Source organism: Mus pahari, chromosome 5 (genome assembly GCF_900095145.1).
Source record: "Mus pahari chromosome 5, PAHARI_EIJ_v1.1, whole genome shotgun sequence".
NCBI lineage: Eukaryota > Metazoa > Chordata > Mammalia > Rodentia > Muridae > Mus > Mus pahari.
In genome coordinates, this window is record NC_034594.1 from 143,822,814 (window position 1) to 143,828,956 (window position 6,143).

The 6,143-nt window shown below is 40.0% G+C and overlaps 1 pseudogene; it reads left to right on the top strand.

The window, feature by feature from the left end:
• Positions 1–3,222: 3,222 nt before the first annotated feature.
• On the top strand, positions 3,223–3,299 carry LOC115064181 (annotated as a pseudogene).
• The last annotated feature ends 2,844 nt before the right edge of the window (positions 3,300–6,143 follow it).

Sequence of the window (6,143 nt, forward strand, 5' to 3'; positions counted from 1 at the left end):
TAATTAGGATGATTATAAGAGTAATCATCTAGCCGGGCGTGGTGGCGCATGCCTTTAATCCCAGCACTCGGGAGGCAGAGGCAGGCGGATTTCTAAGTTCGAGGCCAGCCTGGTCTACAAAGTGAGTTCCAGGACAGCCAGAGCTACACAGAGAAACCCTGTCTCAAAAAAAACCAAAAAAAAAACAAAAAAAAACAAAGAGTAATCATCTTATGAAAGCGCTAATGCAGCTTCCTGCAGCCATCTGCCCATACAAAGCAAAGACAGACTGGTCTGGATATATTCATCTTTGTGTAGAAATTGGACCCTCATACGATCAGTTTGGCTATGGTTGCTGCCTTGCAGGAGACTACAGTACACAGTCTCCTTAGTGCTTTCACAGCACTAAGGTTATAAGGAATGTTTTAAGTATAAGTCATCTTAAGAAAGACTGTCCAACAAATTAGAGGCATAGACAGACAGTCAAATTGTTCCCCTGGAATCTGTCCCCACTGCAGGAGGGATAATCTTTGGGCCAGGACTTAAGCAGTATGCTCAGATTAAGAAATATTTACAGGGGCTGGTGAGTTGGCTCAGTGGGTAAGAGCACCTGACTGCTCTTCCGAAAGGTCCGGAGTTCGAATCCCAGCAACCACATGGTGGCTCACAACCACCCATAACAAGATCTGACGTCCTCTTCTAGAGTGTCTGAAGACAGCTACAATGTACTTACATATAATAAATAAATAAATCTTTAAAAAAATATTTACATTTGAGCTAATGCTAAGACCAGATAAGAAATACTTACATTTGAGCTAATGCTAAACTCAGATTAAGAAATATTTACATTTGAGCTAACGCTAAGCTCAGAGCAGCCTCAGCAGGCTTGTATGGCTTTTCTTTTGTTTTGCAAACTATGCCTAGGGAAGTTTTTGGGACCTCACCTCCCCTTGCTTCCCAGGAATTATTTTTTTTTTTAAGCTAAAACAACATTATTACAGATATAGCCAGGTGTTGTTCAAAATAAATGTAAACAAAATACAGGCATTACAAGCTGGCTTGCCTACTCCATATAGATTTATTATAGATTTGGAAGGTTTTTTCCTTTGCATCCTGATAATTGTAAAGGGTTTGCTTCTAGTGAGCTTGTGATCATTGGAAAGTTTTGCCTTGAGAAATGGCTAATAGCCTTACATTATGTAAGAAAAAGAATTTTTTTTGTCTCTACTTCAAGACAAGAAGCTAGGACTTTGAATCTTTCAGTGTATATTGTTTCTTATATGGAAGGTATTTTATTAGCTAATGACTCTGAAGGGAAATTTACTAAAAATCTTTACTCTTACACAATGAGGTTTAAAGTTTTGGGGAGTAGCTGTCGCTCCAGAAAAGATTCAGTGGCAATATCTTTTTAATATTTAGAGTCTTAGTTATATCCTAGAAAAATTGTGGTATAGAAAATTTAAGAAAGAAAAGATGATTTGCTTACTTCAAAATTATTTTCAAAAGTTTCCAGGAGACATTATTTGGCTAAGACCTGACCTTAAGCTCACCACAGGAGGATTTAAGCCTTGGTTGGAGATGCAAATTAACTGGTGAAAAACAAAAAGCTTTGCAGAAAGTAGAGGAAGCTTCTGTAATCAATTGTTATCAATTGTAATCAGTGGTAATCAAATATTATCTGTGTATTCTAGTTACTGTTACTTAGTGTGCCCACAGCAATTCTTTAGCAAAAGAGAACATTAGTGTCTATTCCCCAATTCTAGCTCTCAGCCTCTGCTGGCTTTTTAAAAATACTCTCCTGTTACCAGAATTCCAAGAGGCAACTGACACTCAAGGGCATAGGGTCCTTTAAAGGGCCAGGCACATAAAATAAATCACACTACAAAGTAACAAAATCCAGCTACATCTGTCTTCCCCTCTCCCTGGATCCAGTCACATTGATAAGAATTTTGTACAAAATTTCTCTTTGTGCTCAATACAGGAAGAACTAGGTCAAAGGGACTTTGACTCTGTGGAAGATTATAAAACCTCTAATAATAACAAAGCATTACCCATCTCTGATTTATTATTTTGTGATCCCCAATAGTATATTAGGTCTTTTTGTTGTCTGTCTGAGACAGGGCTCCTTATTATGTAGTACACTGGCTATCCTGGATCCTACTGTAGAGACCAGGCTGCTGTGTGCCGTGCTTCAACTCCTGCCTCTGCCTCCCAAATGCTGTCATTAATGTTGTATGCCACCATACCCAGCTAATTTTATGGAATATGACTTAAAAGAAAAAGAGAAATATGATAAAGTTGTAATACAAAGTTTTACATATATATTCTTTTAAAGTCCATCTACTGTTTTGCTTTGCTTTTTTTTTTTTTTTTAAAGATTTATTTATTTATTATATGTAAGTACATTGTAGTTGATTTCAGACACTCCAGAAGAGGGAGTCAGCTCTTGTTACGGATGGTTGTGAGCCACCATGTGGTTGCTGGGATTCGAACTCGGGACCTTTTGGAAGAGCAGTCAGTGCTCCTACCTGCTGAGCCATCTCACCAGCCCCTGCTTTGCTTTTAAGACCGAGTTTTTCTGTGTACCTTTGGCTACTTTGGAACTTTGTGCAGACCAGGCTACACTCAAACTCACAAGGACTCATGAGCCCCTGCATCTTGGGTGCTGGGTTTAAAGGCACGTGTCACCACTACTCAGCTAAAACTATTTACTTTTATTGCACTTACATTTTTGTTCAACTGGGGGACAAAAGCAGAGAAGACAGATGTATAGTGGGATTTGTGTGCCTGTCTCTTGAAAGGATCCCCTGTGGCTCATGGCTAGCCCACAGACTCTTTGGGAATGCTTAGCTATTAGAACTGCTTGACTTTATGACCTTCAGTGCCTGTTCCCTCTTGTACTTCTGGGAACAGGAGAGGTTATTTAAAAGCCAGCAGAGGCTGAGAGGGTATTAGGATTTAGTAGGGTCCAGTTGGCATAAGGGTAAGGTCAGAGAGTAGGGTTAAGGAAGACAGTTGATGCAGGAAGAAAGAGGGTTGTATAGGGCTAGAGAAGAAAAGAGATTGAGAAAATAAAACAGTTGAAAGTGAATTAAGCTAGCAGTGAGAAGACGGTTGGTCTCCATTAAGCCATGAGAAACTGAGCTGAGCCAGAGAAGATATTTTTAGAAGACAGTTAGGAAAATAACCCACAGAGAACCCACACAAACTGGCAAAAAGTTAAGAATAAAGTAAGCTACACAGGTACAAAAATAAATTCTGTTTTGCAACTCAGAACTCATTGCTCAGTATGAGTTTTGATACATTCAAGAAAAATTATGGCATACAAGACAGCTCAGTGGGATGATGGATTGACGATGCTTGTCTTGAAAGTGAAGTCATAGTTGAAGATGCCTGTAAGTGGACGTTTGTTTCAGTGTATATACTGCTGGCATATCCTACCTACAGATTAGTATTCTGAGTAAATTAGGAAAAAATATGAACGGAACCCTTTTTTAAAAAAAGATTTATTTATTTATTATATGTAAATACACTGTAGCTGTCTTCAGACACACCAGAAGAGGGGATCCGATATCATTAAAGATAGCTCTAAGCCACCAAGTAGTTGTTGGGATTTGAACTCAGGACCTCCGGAAGAGCAGTCAGTGATCTTAACCACTGAGTCATCTCTCTAGTTCCCATGAATTGAACTCTTAAGAGATGTGGGGTATAAAAAAATCAAGAGGAAGATTTACTTTAAGATGATTCCTAAAGTAAATTTTAAAAAAGAGCTAGAGATTTTTTAGTGGGGAGATTCAAAGTTGACATAATTATGTCTTTATTGCAAAGAGAGATAAAATAATAAAGGGTTTATAAGACAATTAAATTAGGGCTGGAGAGATGGCTCAGTGGTTAATTGCACTGACTGCTCTTTCAGAGGTTCTGAGTTCAATTCCCAGCAACCACATGGTGGCTCACAAACATCAGTAATGGGATCTGATGCCCTCTTCTGGTGTGTATCTGAGGACAGCTACAGTGTACTCATAAAAATAATAATAAATAATATTTAAAGACAACTGAATTAAGTATCTTTCTTTGAGAAAGGGTTATTTTCAGGAATCTTTTTTTTTTTGGTTAAATTATTATTATTTTTTAATTTATTTATTTTAAGTAAGTACACTGTAGCTGTCTTCAGACACTCCAGAAGAGGGAGTCAGATCTTGTTACAGATGGTTATGAGCCACCATGTGGTTGCTGGGATTTGAACTCTGGACCTTTGGAAGAGCAGTCGGGTGCTCTTACCCACTGAGCCATCTCACCAGCCCTGGTTTGGTTTTTAGAGTCTGGGTTTCCTTGTGTAGCCCTAGCTGTTTGAGAACTTTCTCTTTAGACCAGGCTGGCCTCCAACTCTGAGATCTGCCTGCCTCTGCCTCTTGAGTGCTGAGATTATCCCAGTTTATTTCCAGAAATCTTATATGTGACATGAGTGATCTTTATGGACCACAAAGAAATCACATGTGAAATTCCTTAAATAAAAATTTATGGACTTAAAACAAAAATTGCTTTTAGGTTGTTCAAATTTTGATTTTTTTCTCTTTTTACTACTTTGTAGGTTCTTCATGGGTTCTTTCTAAAAATATCTTCTCTGGCTTAGGACAGCTTTTCAAGGCTAAACTGTTCACCAATTGTATAGCCCTGGCTGTCATGGAACTCACTTTGTAGACCAGGCTGGCCTCAAACTCAGAAATCCGCTTGGGATTAAAGGAGTGGGCCACCACACCCGGCTTTGTCGTCCTTCTTCTTCTTCTTTCTTCTTCCTTCTTCTTCCTTCTCCTCCCCCTCCTCCTCCTCCTTCTTCTTCTTCTGATTTTTTTGAGACAGGGTTTCTCTGTGTAGCCCTGGCTGGCCTGGAACTCACTTTGTAGACCAGGCTGGCCTCGAACTCAGAAATCTGCCTGCCTCTGCGTCCTGAGCCGGCTTTGTCTTCTTTTCTAACTCTACTTTCTGATCCTACTCTTCTGTTTCCTGGAACCTCCCACTTCCTACTCTTGATTGACACTCCTCCTTTGCCAGCTTCTGCTGTCATTTTATACTCTTTCCTGTACCCAGAATTTGTAGAGGCAACAGGTCTTAAAGGACATAGTGTCCTTTAAAGGGCCAGATGCAAAAGTCATCTATATTTTCTTCCATTCATTTTGTATAAACCCTTTAAAGTGGCCATTCTGAATGCCAAGATTTTTGTGAAATAGTTACAAAAGCTCCTGTATCCACCAAACCTATTTCAATGTCATTCACTTGCAACTTTAATTTTGGCCTCTGATACATAACAACATGTTTTCTAGTTCTTTCAAACCCTTCTGTTCTTTTCACTGGAGCACTTTAAAATGATTATAAATTCTTGCTATCTCGCATGGAAGACACCCAATCCTGGTATTTTATTTACAAGCTGTAAGCCTAGCTTGGGCAGGTTTTGGAGCTGTTCTAACTTATATCCCAGCCATATGACCCTTGTTACTTGCTGTTTCTCCTGGCCACCTGCTCATGATCTATCTCCTCTCATGACAGCCTCCTCCCTTCATCTCCTTTCCCCTTTTCATCTTGTCAAAGACCCCCTCACTCAATCCTCAAGTCCTGTCTTTCTCTATTGCCCAATTACAGGTTCTTACCTTTTATTAATCAGTTGACTTTAAATTGGGGAGCAGGGTTTACATAGCATCACTTGGTGTTTATGAAGATCTCCTCAGGGGCAACCAGATTTGGGGTACAAAATTTAGCATATGAATATGTAGCAGCCCAACTCCCCAAAGAGCAGCTTTGCCATTGATATGCTGGGGGGGATGGTTTTGTGCCCTGTGCATTCAGATGCTGATTACTGTGCCCAGGGATCTGTTTTTCGTTTGGACACTGGTATTGTCAAGCATCTCCTGTTTAGATGCTGTGTGAAAATTGTTTTCAGCCATCTCTGATTGGTTAATAGAGAGCTGATCGGTCAATAGCTGGGCAGGAGAGGAGGAGGCGGGACTTCTGATCCCAGTGAAAAGATCTCTGAGGGAGACCAGAGAAGGAGATTCACCCTGAGCATTCGCCATGAGCAGGTTGAGTTGCCATGAGGATATATCAATGGAGCAGGAGCTGCCAGGGCAAGACTAAGATGGCAAGTAATGGGACATGTGGCTGGGTAGGCA